Source organism: Tenrec ecaudatus, chromosome 12, assembly GCF_050624435.1.
Source record: "Tenrec ecaudatus isolate mTenEca1 chromosome 12, mTenEca1.hap1, whole genome shotgun sequence".
NCBI classification, from domain to species: Eukaryota; Metazoa; Chordata; class Mammalia; order Afrosoricida; family Tenrecidae; genus Tenrec; species Tenrec ecaudatus.
The window spans coordinates 83565819-83584192 of record NC_134541.1 but is presented as its reverse complement, the minus strand read 5'-3'; the positions used below and the strand labels follow the sequence as shown (position 1 = coordinate 83584192).

Below are 18374 nucleotides of genomic sequence, written 5' to 3'. Positions count from 1 at the left end.
CTGTACTTTCCGTAGCCTGAGAAGATAGGGCATAAGGGAGCCTGAGGCATTCTTGCAGGGGGTTCCTTCAGATTAGCAGGAAACACAAAATTTCCTGGGAAAGTTCCCTTGTTCTTGACCGAACACTGGCCAGGGAGCACTCTTATTGTCACCCGGGCCTCTTCATTCATGGCAATTGTAACCAAGCATGAGTGGCACAGTGAGTTATAAGAGGCATAATTTCCATCTGCTGAATCCCAAACAGCTGCAATGGGTCTCCTTGTCACACACTGCTAGGCAAATAGGTTTTCCTCTCTGTGCTTCCATGTACATATTCTTTACATGCAAAGAACTCCACATGCCTATTCCAGTTTTGTTGAGTTGACTCTGACTCACAGAGATTGCTAGTGTATTAGAATAGAACTCTGCTCTGGAGGAGTTTGACTAATTGAGTTTTAGAAACAGATTGCCAGGCACTTCATCTGAGGCCCCTCTGGGTTAGCAGCAGAGCATGTTGACTGCACCAGACAGGAACTAAACACATTTCCATAGCACTTAGCTGACAAAATTATCACTGCTTTGTGCTTGAGGTTATTGCCCTTCTCTGTTCTCGAGAGCAGAATCATACCCCATACCCCACCCCACTTTATGTAATAGCTATTCATGTCAGCATGAAAGTTGCATAGGATAAATTTATAATATTTCATAGTTTGCATATTTTTTCTGTCTTCTTTCTGGAATAAAAACAGTCATCTTTTCTTTTGAACAAATGGAATATAAAATAAACTCCACTTTATTATATTTATTATTTTTTAACAGAAACAAACCCAGAGCTACTAGGGTCCTGGAGCAAGGGAACTCTCAACCCCTGCAGCTCAGCACAGACAATTATTCCAGGCCACAGGTGGCCACATTCCACCAGTTCCCACTATCCACACACAGATGGAGGACACTAGGGCACCACCTGACCTCACAGAATACAAACTTCTGGTCAGACCTAAGAGCTTAGCATGTGGCTATCCTGGTCCTGAGGGGTCTGGGGTTGACTCTGAGCATGTTGGGCGCCATCCTCCTCAGGGTCTGGACCAGTAGCACATTCTTCTGGTTCATTCTCGCTGATCTTCATGGACACCTTTGCCCCAGTGCCCTCCTCTGCTGGCTTTGCAGCCTCCGTCTGAACCTTCTCTTTCTCCTCCTGGTCTTTCCTCTTGCATATCATGAAGAGGTGAAGTCTGAGGGATCTGGCAGTGGTGTAGCAGAAACTAAAAATGACACTGAGCTCCGGAGTTGTCTGGTACTGAGGAATGTGGCTCTTGAACTTGAGCCCTGAGTCTGTTGCAGAGCTACATTTTGCACACTGAAAGGAGCACTTGTGTCTTTTAGTGGAAGAGAAAGTCATGCCATTGGTGGTTTCTGCAATGTCCCCTGCTTTACATTCTTTTCCAGATGGCTCACCAGAGGGAAAGGCCCACCAGGAAGTTTGACTTTGGACATCAGGCTCAAATCTAAGTTTCTGCTACTGACATAAGACTAACATGACTCAAGAGGAGGGAGGGCCCAGGCAAGCCAGAGCTGTCTTCCACGCAATCCCCACTAGTGTTGACTTTCTTTACTGTTTCGTGGTCATTGTGGATGTATATTTACAGGCTATTGGGGATGTGAAAGGACTGCTCCCACTGCCAAAGTGGGTAACACTCCCAGACCCAACCATAGCTCATTTTCTTGTGGGACATGTAGCTCTCCTGATCAGGCACCCACTCCTGGCACTGTTGGTAGGTCCAGCTCATAGTCCTCAACTGGGTACTGGCTTCCATCCTGCAGTGGGCTTTAGACCTGCCACAGAGACTAAAGGACAGGGCACTGCCCCAAACAGTTACACCAGTGGCCGCAAGCTCACTGGTGATGCAAGAGTTAGGGAGGCCTAAGAATGTGCCCACCGAAGACCAGAGGCTTGACAGCTCATCCACATTGTCAGGGAACAACATGGGTGGTCTTGATGTGCTGTTTCAGCTCTAACTTCTGAGAAAACAAGGGTGGGCGCTCAAGGCACTAGAAGATGCCCACCTTAGCCTTAGTGGCATTCTTGTAAAAATGCTGCTGGTTGTGCCTCTTCATGTTAAAGACCAATTTACAGGCTTACTTTAAATGAAATAAGCACCATTTTATTTTGGACATTGTTCCATGATGTATACCGTCCAATTTAGCAATGAATTCCATTCTCCAATTTATTCTAAATACTAAGGTCATCCATCAATTTTTAGAATCTGAAAGCTCCTCCATGTTCTTTAGGTTTCTTTGTGAGTGTTTAATAGAGAAACTCTTGCTGAGGAAGCAATCTTGGTTTCATTCTATGATAGGCAAGGTGTCAGGAAAGACTAAATCAAGTGGCAATGGAGTTCCCAAGAAAGTTCCTTCTGATTTATGATGATAGTTCTAACAATATTGCCAAACATTTTACACATTGAAATGACCACGGAGTTATTTTTTACATATCAGAGAACAGTCAGCACATGTCAGAGCCAAGAGTTCAGCTACAAAACAAAAAATGCCTAAGATGTTAATTAACAAAGTTTGGGGGAAAGAACTTCTAATTCCTAATATAAGTCTTTGTTCGTTTGTCTCTAGCACATCTCACACCTAGAATCAATGGAGGTATTAGAGGGAAAAATGTGGAAACTCTCCTAAACTGCATTTGATTTGGGTAATGTGTTATTTATCTGAAATGGAAGGAGAAGAGGCACTCAGGACAAAAAAAAAGAAACTAGAAGTCAATCAATAGCAGGACAGTTACTATGAGTCACAGAAGAAGCCTGAACTATTTTTAGAATGAATCACAGTGTCAAGAGATAAGTGCAGCAGACTTATCTTCCAGTTGTTGTAATTGCCTAGAACCTTCTACAGAATTGTATGGATATTATGATATATTTTCGTTTATCTTGTATTTGGATTTTTAAGAAGCAACTAGGCCAACTTTCTAATAGGAAGCAGGTGTAATTGTAATTTTAAATGTAGTAAAACATAACTACCACCGAGTCAATTCCAACTCATAGTGACTCATAGAACTGCTCCTGTGAGTTTTCCAGACTGTAAATCTTTACTGGAGTGGAAAGCTTCATATTTCTCCCCCAGGAGTACCTGGTGGTTTCTAACTGCTGACCTTGCAGTTGACAGCCCAACACACAATCCTCTACAAACCCATTGCCTTTGATATGATTTTGACTCATGTTATTGCTGTATAGCCGTTTCTGAATTATAGCGACTATGTCCAAGAGGATGAAACACTACCTGATCCTGAGCTGTCCTCACAATTGTTCCTAGGTTTGAGGCCATTGTTGCAACCACTGGGTCAATCCATCTCATTGAGTGCCTTCGTCTTTTTCACTGCCCCTTCACTTTACCAAGCATGATATGCTGATCTCTCCTGATAATATAACCAAAGTACTTGAGACAAAGTTTCACCATCTTTGCCTTTAAGGAACATCCTAGCTGTACTTCTTCCAAGACAGATTAGTTGGTTCTTAGGGAAGTCCATGATACTTTCAATATTCTTCACCATCAACACATTTCAGATACATCGATTTTTCTTCAATCTTCTTTATTCAATATCCAACTTTTACATGCATATGATATGATTGAAAATGGCAAGACTTTGGTCAGGTGTATCTTAGTCTTCAAAGTAGCACCTTGTTTTCTTTCTTTTTTTTTTTAACATTTTATTAGGAACTCATACAATTCTTATCACAATCCATACATACATCATTTGTGTAAAGCACATCTGTACATTCTTTGTCCTCATCATTTTCAAAGCATTTGCTCTCCACTTAAGCCCTTTGCATCAGGTCCTCTTTTTTTCCCTCCCCTCCCCTCCCCGCTCACCCCTCCCTCATGAACCCTTGATAATTTATAAATTATTATTTTGCCCTGTCCAACGTCTCCCTTCACTCCTTTTCTGTTGTCTGTCCCCCAGGGAGGAGGTCACATGTACATCCTTGTAATCGGTTCCCTCTTTCCAACCCACTCACCCTCTATTCTCCCAGTATTGCCCCTCAAATCCTTGGTCCTGAAGGTATCATCCGTCCTGGATTTCCTGTGCCTCCAGCTCCTCTCTTCACCAGTGTACATCCACTGCTCTATCCAGGCTTGCAAGCTACAATTCAGATCATGATACTGGGGCGGGGGTGGAGGGGGGGCTGGAGGGAGGAAGCATTTAGGAACTGGAGGAAAGCTGTATTTTTCATCGGTGCTACATCGTACCCTGACTGACTCATCTCCTCCTCTAGACCCCTCTGCAAGGGGATCTCCAGTGGCCGACAAATGGGCTTTGGGTGTCCACTCTGCACTGTCCCTTTCATTCACTCTGGTAAGATTTTTTTGTTGTTGTTCTAATGATGCCTTATACCTGCTCCCTTCAACACCTTCTGATCGCACAGGCTGGTGTGCTTCTTCCATGTGGGCTTTGTTGTGTGAACTAGATGGCCGCTTGTTTATCTTCAAGTCTTTAAGACCCCAGACGCTATATCTTTTGATAGCCGGGCAGCATCAGCTTTCTTCACCACATTTGCTTGTTCACCGGCTTTGGCTTCAGAGGGTGACATCATAGAATGCCAATTTAATAGAAGAAAGTATTCATGCATTGAGGGAGGTAGCACCTTGTTTTCCAACACGTTGAGGAAGTCTTGTGCAGATTGTCCTAATGCAATGCATAATTTGATCTCTTTTCTGCTGATTCAAAGAGTACTGATTATGGATCCAATCAAGACGAAATTCTGGACAACTTCAATCTTTTCTCCGTTTATCGTGATGTCATCTATTTGTTCAATTTTGAGGATTTTTATTTTATTTACATCGAGTAGTAATTCATATTAAAGACAAATCTTTGGTCTTCATCAGCAAGGGCTTCAAGCCTTTGTCACGTTCAGCAAGCAAGATTGTGTCATCTACCTATTGCAGGATGTTTACAAGCCTTTCTCAAACCTGAAATCACGTTCTTCTTCATGAAATCCAGCTTCTCTGGTTATTTGCTTAGCATACACATTAAATAAGTATGTTGTCATTTTTGGCAGGATCTCCCAGGGACCCAGCAAATTAGTACCAGACAACATAGTGTTCTACTCCATGTTTCTATGAACACTCAGAGATTCTGCAAAGGTGAGCACTTGGGGAATTACAAACCCATATTTCAGGGCTCCCAGAATCTCTGCTAAGTATTATGTAGTCTTCCCATGTGTTTTCTCAGCTGTGAAAATTTTGTTCTTTTTTCAGTGCATCCTGTTGCAATCACTTTTGACTGCCTTATTTGCAGTAAGGAGTGACCTTGTAGTCTGTTAGAGAACTGGCATTTGACCTTCACATAATATGGGGGGCCACCTTTTATGACAGCTTTGCCTCATGGATTCGCTAGAAATAAAGGATGAGATTCCACCATAGATTTCTCTCTCAACCTTAAGAACCTTCTATTTGGGGTTTCAATTTTCTCCTCCATCAACCAACTGCCTTGTGTAATCCTTCATTAGATCTCCCTTTTATTTTTAATAAATAAAATTTTTATGTTAAAGGTATAATTTCACCTCTGGATGGTATTATAAATCATAGGAAAATATGTGTATTTTTTTCTTTTTCAAATAGCTCACTTTTTATTTTATAACATATGTGTGCTTGTGAATTTATTTTAATATTGTGAAAAAATTAATAAAATGACTCATTTGATAGTTTTTTATATGTGTATATCAACCTTAGAACTTGAAACTTTACAGAGAACTTGAATTAGATACTATGTGTTTTTAAAAACTTCAGGAGGTGTAAAAAGGAAAGATTAGTTTCTCTTTTCCCCCTGTGAGCCAGGAGCTTTGTCTTTCAAATTAACTTGAGCCAGGTAAAGATATGTAAATCACTAATCCCAGTGTTTAATTGTTGCCCCGAGAGAGGTGAATGCTACAGTCTGGGGCTGTGGGGAGGCGGTGAGATTGGGGGCTTTTTAAAAATGTTTTATTAGGGGCTCAAACAACTCTTATCACAATCCATACATACATCAATTGTGTAAAGCAAATCTGTACATTTATTGCCCTCATCATTTTCAAAGCATTTGCTCTCCATTTAAGCTCTTTGCATCAGGTCCTCTTTTCCCCCCCTCCCTTCCCGTTACCCCCTCCCTCATGAACCCTTGATAATTTATAAATTATTATTTTGTCATATCTTGCCTTGTCCAACGTCTCCCTTCACCCCCTTTCCTGTTGTCCGTCCCCCAGGGAGGAGGTCACATATACATCCTTGTAATCGGTTCCCTCTTTCCAACCCACTCTCCCTCTATCCTCCCAGTATTGCCCCTCACACCCCTGGTCCTGAAGGTATCATCCACCCTGCATTCCCTGTGCCTCCTGCTCCTATCTGCACCAGTGTCCATCCTCTGCTCTATCCAGACTTGCAAGGTAGAATTCGGATCATGATAGTGTGTGGGGGTGGGGCATGAGGAAGCATTTTTTAAGGAAAAAAGCTCGGGCATGAGGAAGCATTTTTTAAGGAAAAAAGCCCTCCCAAAAATCAGTGTAGAAGGAATGAGTCAAGCACCAGACTGCTAACCAAATTGCCAGCAGTTTGAGCTAAGTGTCCACTACAAGATGATCAGCCAGTCTGCTTTCACCAGGTTTTACAGTTTCAGAAACCTTGGAAAGCAGTCTCTACTCTATCCTATGAGTCAGAAACAACTCATTGGCCAGATTACTTTAGATCAAATGTAGATATTTTTAAGCAATCTAAAAAGCTAAATTTAGATAAAATAAGAAAAATCACCTTGATTATTGAACTTTATTTCAGTAGTGTCTTATATATAGGTAATTTTTAAATCTTTATTTTGTTGATACTAAAATTGAGCTTGTTATGATTCAAAGCCCACATACTTTTTTTGGTAAGAAAAAAATCTATCTGTATTTAAGTATGCTAGTGTTTGCTTATTTTAAAGGGCTATCATGAGAGATATATAACAACAATATTTAAAGAATTCATTGATAGTAAATTTATTTGATATAGTCAAAACTATATCTGACTAGCAGTTTAATGATATGTTTTTTTGGGGGGGCATTGATATAACATTAACAAATAACTGAGGTTCTTGTTGAACTAACAAATGTTGTGGAATCATTAGCTTGAAAGCCTAACTTATCCTTTGAACGCTCTGGCTTTCAGGTGAGGATCAAATGCATTTACTAAATTACATGGTCTTGAAAAAAAACTCATGCTCCAGCATCCTCTCTTAGATCATTGTAGATTCCTAACAAGTTCATGGGAAATCATATCATGGAGACTTACTTCCTCTATTTTTAGTTAACCTAATGCATGCCGTGTTTGTTTTGTTCTTCATCCAGGTTTTGGACTTTTTAAAAAAAATCACGTTCTGTGCTTTTCTAGTATGCTTATTGTGTCCTAGACCTTACTCTGTTGTGCACATCTAAGAATTATATTTTTTCTTAGTAAGTTACAATTTTAATTGCTAATTTGTTTCTTTTGAATCTATCTACTCGCCTACAGGGTAAATTAAAACCTTTTTAACTTTGATGCTTTTCTGAATGATACAGCTTTAAATAAATCTTCCTTGATTTAAACTGTGTGTGTATTTACTTCAATTATTAAAGCATGGCATATATAAGGTGGCAAACCTGCATGACATGATGTCACATATCCTGACTACTTAATGAAGACCACATTAAGAGCTGAGGGAAAATAAGATACAATGGTTTGTAGCAAGTTTTTGTATTTTTGTTGTTGTTGTTTTAAGGTCACTATGTAAGGTCTCTCTCTCTGGGACTAGATTTCAGCCTCGGTCCTTGGCTCCGCCCGAGAAAGATTTCACGCCGAAGCCAGACTCGTGATCCAAGTGAATTTAATGAGAGTTAAAAGAAGTTTCAGGTTTTACGCGGCACCCATAGGATTCCTTTGACCATGCAGCCTGGCAGAGACTGCCCCAGGTCACACAAAGATCTCTCTCCTCCCAGGAAGACGACCAGACCACCCAAGCAAGACCTTCTCCCTCTCGGTTCCTGTCTTCTTAAGGGTTCCTGTCTTCTTAAGGGTTCCCGCAGGAGGTGTGGTGAACGACCCCAGGTCGATCCCATTAGCTGAATTGCAATCACCTGGCCCAGGTGGGCTATTCCAGGTGTAACGCCCATCTGAGCCCACCAGCAGGAAAATCCAGCTTTGTCCTTTGCTGGCTCTCCTGGGCATGTGTAAATGGACTTCCCAATTACCTAGGCTAAGCTACCTAACAACTTTGCTGAAGGTTCTTACAGCACAAATGTTGCCATCATTATTTTCTAAACACATTCTATTTGAGCCCTTGGTATCAGCTACTCTTTTGACCCTCCCTTCCTCCTCCCACCTTCATGACTCCTTGATAAATTATAAATTATTATTTTCATATTTTACACTGACTGCAGTCTCCCTTCCTTTGCGGTCTCTTACCCCCTCCTCTCCCTACCTCCCCCTACCCTCCTGGTATCACTACTCCCATTTCTGTTCCTGAGGGGTTTATCTGACCTGGATTTCATGTGTCCTGAGTTCTTGTCTGTACTTGTGTACATGCCCCAGCCTAGCCCACAGTCAGAGGCAAGATTGGGGTCATGAAAGTGAGAGGTGAGAAAGTCTCAAGGAATCAGAGGAACGCTGTGTGTTTCATCAGTACTTTATTTCATCCTCATTGACTCATCCCTTCCTCATGAACCTTCTACGAGGGCATGTCCCATTGTTGACAGATAGGTTTTGGATCTGTGCTCTGACCCCTTATTCTCAACAATATGTTTTTTGTTTATTTGTTTTGGTCTTCTGATGGCTGTTACCTGATCCCATCAAAATTTCATGATCACACAGGTTGGTGTACTTCTTCCATGTGGACTTGCTTCTCTGCTAGATGGCCGCTTTTTAAACTTCAAGCCTTTAAGACCCCATACACACTATCTTTTGACACCTGGGCACAATCAGCTTTCTTCACCACATTTGCTTGCACACCCATTTTTTTCTTCAGTGATCATGCTGGGAAGGTGAGTGTCAATGAATGCCACAGTGTTAGAGCAAAGTGTTCTTGCATTGAGGGAAGTCTTTGAGACCCAAAGTCCGTCCACTTTCTCAATGTATTGCCATATAAATATATGTACCTATGCCAATACCTCTATTTTTATGAATTAATATATTTACATAAGTGCATACCTATGTTTATACCTCTGTCCATAGCTTTCCTCTGTTTCCTTTTATCTTTCTCCTTTCCCACCATCACACTTGCTCTTCTTCGGTATCTCAGTAATTCCTCTCAGCTGGATTGCGGTTGCTCCAACACCCCCAGGATCTCTTCGTCCTCCTTATTGTTGATTTTCATTCCTTAGTTGTTCCCCTGTCTATGGCATTGTTTGCTTACTGCTCCCTTCCCAGCCTCCTTCTCCAAAGTTCCTCTGGAACCTTCAGGCCCGAGGCTTTCACATCAGGCTTGCTTCCCATGTCACTAGCTTATTTCGGTAGGTAAAGCAACAATAATATAGACAATACAAAAAGAAAACAAAAAATTGAATAAAGAGAGGAAAAAATACAAATAGGAAAAAATGCATATATACTACTACTCCTACTTCTACTGCCCCTACTACTACTACTAATAATAATAATAATAAACTGCCAAAAAAACTGATAAAAGCATAGATAATTCCAGGCCTGTCCACTGACCTTTATTACTATCTCCTCACTGGTCCTCGGGAGTTCGAGGAACTGCTACTCCTAAGCTTGAAGTCTATTTGGGGGTCTCCTCAGGGGCTTTGTGACTTGGCGTGGCTCCTGTTGCTGATTTGCTATGTTCCCTTCTTGGTTCTCCCCACCATGGGGGGTTCAGACTGGACTCAGCCCCCACCATGTGTCCCTAATATTGTCCTCTGTCACAGTATTACCAATGAGGGGTCATCATGTCTTGAGCTGTTGTTGGCCCTATAGTCCTCTCTGTGCCTCTCTGTGCAGGGCTTGGTATGCCAGTATGGGGTCTAGACCGTCACTCTCCTTTTCCTTCTTGGTTTGTTTCGGTGCAGGAGTGGCAGGCAGGCCCCTCTCCCAACCTATAGGTTTAGTGTTGTTCTCTGTAGCACATATTTCTCAGGAAGTTTTGTAAAGGTAAAACAAAAGTGGTCTGTCTTTAAAGCAGAAAGTCTGGTGGTACCAGGATGTAAAAGATAGTAAATGCAAATGTGATGGCATCTGGGAAGATGTAAAAGTTTTGTGGGACAGTGACATTTTCTATCTTTGATCCAGGATACATGAAACAATGAAATGTTTTGAAACTTTTACAATACTAGACCAACTTTCATTGATTTAGTCACAAGATGGCAAAAGGCAGGTGAATCGTTCACCTCAAAATGTTTCTATAACTAGTAATACGCTCTAAGTAGCTATCTTTATGTATCTTAACCGTACAATTGCGCCTGCCGGACCTGTGATCATTTGTTGAGGTCTCTGTCCCCCGACACATCCTGGTCCTCTGGGCCAACCAAGCCCCAAGGTCCTTTTGGCAGGACAGTCCCGTTTTTAATAATTTGTCCCCGTTCCGTGGTGTTTTTAAAAAGTCCTGGTTTTTTTAAAGAATGCACAACAAGCTAGGGTATATGGTTTTCGACCTGCCATGTGGCTATTTTGCCAGGATATGAGTTTTATCAATGGTGCCCCGCTTTACCAATGTTAAAATCTGGTCACCTTACCCAAGAACGTTATTCCTGCTCAGAGTAGTCAATGCATGAGGAGGACCATAGGGCTGACCCCACAATGGGACACAGCGTCACTCACTGAACCAAGGCACCAAAGTGGCCAGCACTGGAGACACAGTGCAGGAATAGTGCCCGGTTTGCCCCATCATGCTGGGCTGAGGCACTGAGGGCGTGCAGTGGAACAGGAGGGTGAGCAGAGTGATGAAACTTCAGGGGAATACCAAAAATAGACTTTGAAGACAGTGTGTCACCCCATCAGTCTAGAATGGAAAACACTCATAAAGGTAAATAAACAGGCCTTGAACTATTTATAGGCTTCTCCATTTTTGTCAATGGCTTTCTTTCTGTTATTATTATTTTGTGTTTGTTTTTTTGCTGTTGTTATTGTTTGGTTGGTTTTGAAGTCCTCTGTTGTTTTATTTGTCTTTGCCTGGTTTTTGCACTTATTAATGTATCTGCATGTCTATTTAGATGAATAATTTGGAGATGAAAAGAATGGGACCAGTGGTTCAGGGAGGGGGGATACGATACGGGAAAAGGGGAAGTGGGAGAAAGGAAATGGCGGGGGATGGGGGACCAACCCAGGGACAAGGGAAGAACAAGTGATCCAAAATCAGTGGTGAGGAGAGTGTAAGAAGCCTGGTAGGGATTGATCAAGGGCAATGTTACCTAGAGGAAATACTGGAACTCAAATGAAGGCTGAGCATGATAGTGGGACAAGAGGAAAGTAAAAGGACAAAGAACTAGGAGGCAAAGGACATTTATAGAGGTCTAAATACAGGCATGTACATATGTAAATATATTTATATAGGATGATGGGGAAATAGATCTATGTGCATACATTTATAGGTTTAGTATTAAGGTAGGTCGCAAAAAGACATTAGGCATCCACTCAAGTACTTCCTCAATGCAAGAACACTTTGTTCTATTAACTTGGCATTCCATGATGCTTCCTGACGCAATCGATGAAGACAAAGTGGGTGCATAAGTAAATGTAGGGAAGAAAGCTGATGGTGCTGGGCTATCAAAAGATATAGCATCTGGGGTCTTACAGGCTTGAAGGTAAACAAGCGGCCATCTAGCTCAGAAACAACAGAGCCCACATGGAAGCACACCAGTCTGTGTGATCACAAGGTGTTGAAGGGATCAAGTATCGGGCATCAAAGAACAAAAAATCATATCATTGAGAATGATGGGCAGTGCAAAGTGGGGACCTAAAGTCCATCTGTAGACACCTGGACATCCCCTGACAGAAGGGCCTCAGGGACGAGGTGAGCCAGTCAGGGTACAGCATAGTGACAATGAAACATACAACTTTCCTCTAGTTCTTAAATGCTTCTTCCCCCCCACTATCATGATCCCAATTCTACCTTACAAATCGTGCTAGACCAGAGGATGTACACTGGTAAAGATAGGAACTGGATATAAAGGGAACCGAGGACAGATGATCCCTTCAGGACCAGTGGTGAGAGTGGGGATACCGGGAGGGTGGAAGGAAGATGTGGTAGAAGGCAGGAACAGACCAAAAGGATCTACACATAACCCCCTCCCTGGGGGACGGACAACAGAAAAGTGGGTAAACAGAAATGTTGGACAGTGTAAGATGTGATAAAATAATAATAATTTATAAATCACCAAAGGTTCATGAGGAAGAGGGGAGCAGGGAGGGAGGGAAAAATGAGGAGCTGATACCAAGGATTCAAGTAGAAAGAAAAAGTGTTCTGAGAATGATGATGGCAACAAATGTGCTTCACAAAATGGATACATATATGGATTATGATAAGAGTTGTATGAGCCCCCAATAAAGTGATTTTTTTAATGTGACTTGAGAAGTAACAGGTTATAAATTAGAATAACAGTAATATTTCCTGCTAATTTCTTAAGAGATTTTTGTATCTTAATAGATGAACATTTTATTGTCATAATCATGCCTTTGCTGACATACAATCTGAAGTTTTATAGAATGTAATTGGTACTAGTGTTATATAAACACACACACATATTTCCTAGTACTTCTTATTCTTGAAACAGATATCTTCAGGCCTTAGTCTTGTGAGTTATTTTCAAACTTTTAACCTAAAATTGTTGTTAATATGTCTGTTCTTCCTCTGACTTTCATGGAAAGTGGGATAACTCAGGTGAAGAATTTTAAAAGTTCTTTTAAAACTTTGCCTCTTTAAAATAAATAAATACTGGTGCCTAAAAGCCATTTAAATGAATTTAAGTTGTTCAACGAAACTAGTTTCCCAAAATATAGAAAGCAGTTCCCACATTATAGTATTATCCTGTATTTGCTTTAATTTAATAGACACTCCTACAATGGGTTTCAGGGAATTTCAATGGAAATTCATGACCAGAGGAGAAGGTATGTTTGTCTCTAAAACGGCAATTTCATTTCTGTTGGTGGGTAAACTAGGAAAGGATAGCCTACACTTTGTGAAGCATTTAACATTACTTGCATGGATTCCCCAAAGGGAAAATGGACTCTGTATTACCAGATATACTAGAGTATAAGCTGACCCAAATATCAGCCAACACACCGAATTTTACCATAAAAACTACACTAAAATGTGCTGAAACTCTCAGTTTATACATGAGTATATACAGTATGTTGTTAGTTATGCATTTTTAACTTCTTTTCTTCCTTGGTTGTGATAAAGGCTGCCTGTATTTCAGATTTTTTAAAAAATCATTGTTAATTGGGAGTTAATACAAACATCATTCCATAGTTCAATCACATCAGCTGTACTTTACCATTGCTAAACGAATCACTTCCCAAGCATTCTTTTCCTTCCTGAACTCCTTGACATTGTCTCCCTTTTAACCCACCTCCTCTCCCACCACCACCACTGTACCACTACCCTGATCCCTGAAACCCTGATTCTATACTTGCTGTTCATATACCAAAAAACATATAACACAATTTCAAGATAAGCACATCTGAGATAAACCCTAATATGAACAAAGAAAACAAAATACAATGCAGAAAAGCAGGTCAGATGCACCATGCATCAGAGAGGGAACGATGGTTTAACTGTTCAAGTCTGATTTATCCCTTTTGTCTTCTGTACTTCTTTCTCCAATGCACTCTGTTTAGTAATCACTTTCCTCCCATCCCTCAATTCTGGAGAGAGGGAGATCACTGGAGGCTTACCCTATGTAATTCCCACAAATATATCTTGGGCTCCCACAGTCATCCACAGACTTCCGCAAACCAAATGCTCACAATTTAGTCTCTGACATTAATCCCTCCTTCGATTCGGGGTCATATGGCTTATAATCCTTCAGTGACTGATGAGGGTGTGCTTCTTCCATGTGAGCTGAGTTGATTACTCACTTAGATGGCTGCTTGTTTAGAGAAAGGTCTTTAAGACCTAAGGCACTATTTTATCTGTTAGCTGGGTATCATCTGATTTCTTGACCACATTTTGCTATAGCATTCATGTCTACTGTGTTCCCTACCTTAGGATGAGTATCCAGCAGGGCCCAAAACCCATTCTTGGAACTATGTTGGGGATTTTTTAGTTTATTTACTTCTTCGTTTGTTTGTTTTAACTGCTTTTGGCTCCCTTTCAAAACCTCCTTGTTAATTTATGGTAGAGAGTCTAATTGATCATCTCTCTGGGGCATAGCAATCTTCCATTAATATTGTCTTTGCGTCGCTCCTGGTTCTAATATTTTAAAGCCCTTTTGAGAGAGGGATAATGGACCAATGTAGGCTAGCACCATATCACAGTACCTAAATAATTCACTTGTGCTGAATCAATCATTTTGTGGCTGAGCGCTATTTACACAATGGGGGTTAATTGTCTGTAGCAAGGACATTTGCCTACAACAGTTCAAAAATTTTGGTACAGCTGTCTTCTGCTTCCTCAAATACTATGTATTTTCCCACTTAAGTTGTCAGGTTAAAGTGTGTCTGAAAGAATCCAGTTCACCCAATGGAGTTTCCACATTAGATCTCACTGAGGCAGCATCTAGACTCTAGAGACTCTTGAAGATCTAGGATTCAGTGTCCAAGCATTCCATGCCACCCAGCGTACATCCCCAGGATGCACTCAGAAGCCTGGGTCAATGTGGCCTGATCCAGTATACATCACCAAAGACACTTCCCTCCTAATGTCCCCAAAAGCATTGTCAGTCATTCTTCCCCCACAAATAGAGGTCACTCCTGCTCTTCTATGTACAGACTTGTATTTGTGCTCCCCCAGATATGTTTGCTCCTTTCCCCTCTCCTGACTTGTTTTTCCCATCAGTATCCCTCACTCCTCTGATAGGGTAGATTATATATATTTATATAGGGTAGATAGATTTACATGGCAGCCACTCGGCAGACAATTTGACCATTTGATCCCAGCTGGCATGAGGCACCTTCCAGCAATGTGACCTTCAAAATACTTACCGTATATACTTGTGTATAAGCCGAGTTTCTCAGCACATTTTTAATGCAGTTTTGTGGTAAAATTAGGTGTCTAGGCTGATATTCTGGTTGGCTTACACTCGAGTATATGCAGTATCTCGAGCAGATGGTGTATGGTTCATTGGCACCCATCAGGCTTTCTACCAGGCTCTCTGACCCCCAACCAAAACACTTGATGCCTTACAAGACTGAGCTTGTGCCTGTTCCGCTGCTTGTTCCTACGCAGTGGACCCATACCGTATTTGTCCTTTTGTCAATGACAAAGCATAGTGTCTTCCAGATCACTCCATGGCTTGAGGCGTTTCATAGATTCATCACTGTTTGTTTTAGGGATGGGTAGTATTCCATTGTGTGTGTATATTCCAGGGTTTTGCTGTTGTTGGTTATCCAATGCTCTATTGATGGGAATTTATGCTGTTCCCAATTTCTTATTACTGTGAATTGTGCTGCAAAGAACATAGGGGAGCATATGTCTGTGTTCTGTTTCTTATTTCTTTGGGGTATATGCCTAGTAATGGTATTGCTGTCTTATGGCATTTCAATTTTAGGAATTGCCAAATCATATTTCACATTGGCTGCACAAGCCTACCAGCAGTGGATAATAGTTCCAATCTTACCACACTCTCTCAAACATTTGTTCTTCTCCATTTTTTAAAAATTAGGCCCCAGTTATGAGTGTTAGATGGTATCTCATGGCTGCTATTTGTGTTTTCTGACTGGCTAGTGACCTGTCCAAACATATTTCCTTGGGTGTTTATTAGTTATTCAAATTTCATCCTTTGTGAATTATCTGTTCAGGTCCTTTGCCCACCTTCTCAGAGGGTTATTAGTTTTTTTCTTGTTGTAGGCTTGTAAAATTCAGTAGATTTTAGTAATTAGTCCTTTCTCTGTTATGTCATTACTAAATATCATTTCCCAATCTATGATCTCTCATTTTACTCTTTTAATGAAGTCTTTCAATGTACAAAAATGTTTTTTTTAAAATAGGTCTCACTCATTTATTTTGTCTTCCACGGAGTGTGCTTCCTTTGTTATCTCTGATAGTTCATGTATTTCCTGCACTAGGGCACTTAGATTTGTCCCAGTTGTCTCATTGATGATACTGATAGCTTAGGGTTTTACATTTAGGTCTTCATTCCTCCTTGAGTTTGTTTTTAAGTGTGGGGTGAGATATGGACCTTGTTTCATTCTTTTGCAGGGGGATATTAAATTTTTCCACCACCATTTTTTGAAGAGGGCATTTAATGCTCATTGTGCCTTTGTCAAAAATCAGTTGTCTATATGCTGTTGTTTTTATATCTGGATTTTCTGTCCTGGTCCATTGATAAGATTATCTATCTTTATACCAGCATGAAGCTGTTTTGACAACTGTGGTTATATAGTAGTAGGTTTTGAAGTCAGGTAGTTCAAGACCACCTACTTTATTCTTCTTTTTGAAGAGTTCTTCACACTTTATATAAATTTGATAATTCATTTTTCCATTTCATTAAACTGGAATGTGGATTAAGCTGGAATTAAGCTGGAATGTGGATTGGGATTGATTGCATTGAATAATAGATTGCTTTAGGTAGTATTAACATTTAACAATATTGAGTCTTTGATCCATGAACATAGGATATTCTTCCATTTGGTTTGGCTTCTTGTAGTAAAGTTTTGTGGCGTTTTTGTACAGAGCTTCTGTTTTCCTGGTTAGGTTTGCTATTAGGTTTTTTCAGCTTTTCTGTGACTACTGTGAATGGTATTATTTTCTTGATGTCTTTTTTTTGGTATTATCATCACTGATCTATAAGAATCCAATTGTGTTCTACTTATTAATTTGTGTTTCATTACTCTATGAAACACTACTATTGTTTCCAGCAATCCTATGGGGAATTATCAATATATAAATTCATATCATCTGCAAATAGCCAAAGTTTCACTTTTTCTTTGCCCAATTGCAATCCCTTGATATCTTGTCATTGTCTTACGGTCTTAGTCACAATGTTGACTAAACGTGGGTATAGGGACCACCTTGTCAGGTTCAGTGAAAATATATTCCACTTTTTTTCTATTGAATGTAATACTGGCTGTTGCTTTTTTATATTTAACCTTTATTTTGTTGAGAATTTTCCCTTCTAATCCTATCTTCTTGAGAGATTTATTAGGAATGGTGTTGGATATTGTCAAATGCTTTTTCTGCATCAATTGATATGATTGTATAGTTCTTATATTTTTTCTTGATAATGTGGTAGATAGGTTATGTTAAATGTTTTTCGATTGTTGAACCACCCCTGCATCCCTGGTATGAATCCCACTTGGCCATAATATATATATTTTTGATATGTTGTTGGATTCTGTTGGCCAGTATTTTGTTGAGAATGTTTGCACCTATGTTCATAATGGATATCAGTCTGTAATTCTCTATCCTTGTGGGGTCTTCGCTTGGTTTGGGTATTAGGGTTATGCTGGCTAAATAGAATGAGTTTGGGAGTTTGCTGTCCATATCTAGGTTCTGGAAGAGTTTCTGTAGGATTAATGTCAGCTCTTTTCTGAATACTTGATATAATTCCCCTGTGAAGACACCTGGACTGGGGCATTTTTTATTTGGTAGGCTCTTGTTGACCTATTCTCTTTCTTCTTTTGTTATAGATCTGTTTAAGTTCTTAATGTCCATATGCCTTAGTGTTTTTCTAGACATTTGTCCATGACATCCAGATTATTAAATTTGTTGCAATACAATCTTTCATAATAATGTGTTATTAATCTTTTTATTTCACTAGGGTCTGTTTTGACTTCTGTTTTATCCCTAATTTGATATATTTGTCTGCTCCTTCTTTTGCCTTTGTTAACTTTGCTAGCAGTTTATCAATTTTGTTGATCCTTTCAAAGAACGAACATTTTGCTTTGTTAATTGTTCCATTGTTTTTCTGTTTTCCATTTCATTTATTTCTGCTCTAATTATGATTTATTTTCTTTTGTTTTTGGAAGGTTTATGTTGTTAGCTCTGTTCTAGTTGTTGGATATGTTGTGTTAAGGTGTTGACCATAATTATTTTGTCTTATTTCATGTGTGCACTGATTGCTATAAAGTGACCTCTGATAACTGCTTTTGCTGCATCCCATAGGTTTGGGTATGTTGTCTTATCATTCTCATTCATTTATTGGAACTTCCTCATTTCCTCTCTTAATTGGGATATTGCCCAGTCTTTTTTGAGTGGTGTGTTGTTGAGTATCCAAGTGTTTGTCTTTGTTTTTTATTCTTTCTATTGTTGATATCCA

At 40.1% G+C, this 18374-nt stretch overlaps 1 pseudogene; it reads left to right on the top strand.

The window, feature by feature from the left end:
* The first annotated feature begins 1514 nt into the window (after positions 1 to 1514).
* The window catches only part of LOC142422735 (RNA-binding protein PNO1 pseudogene), a 72891-nt pseudogene continuing 56031 nt past the window's right edge, over positions 1515 to 18374 (top strand).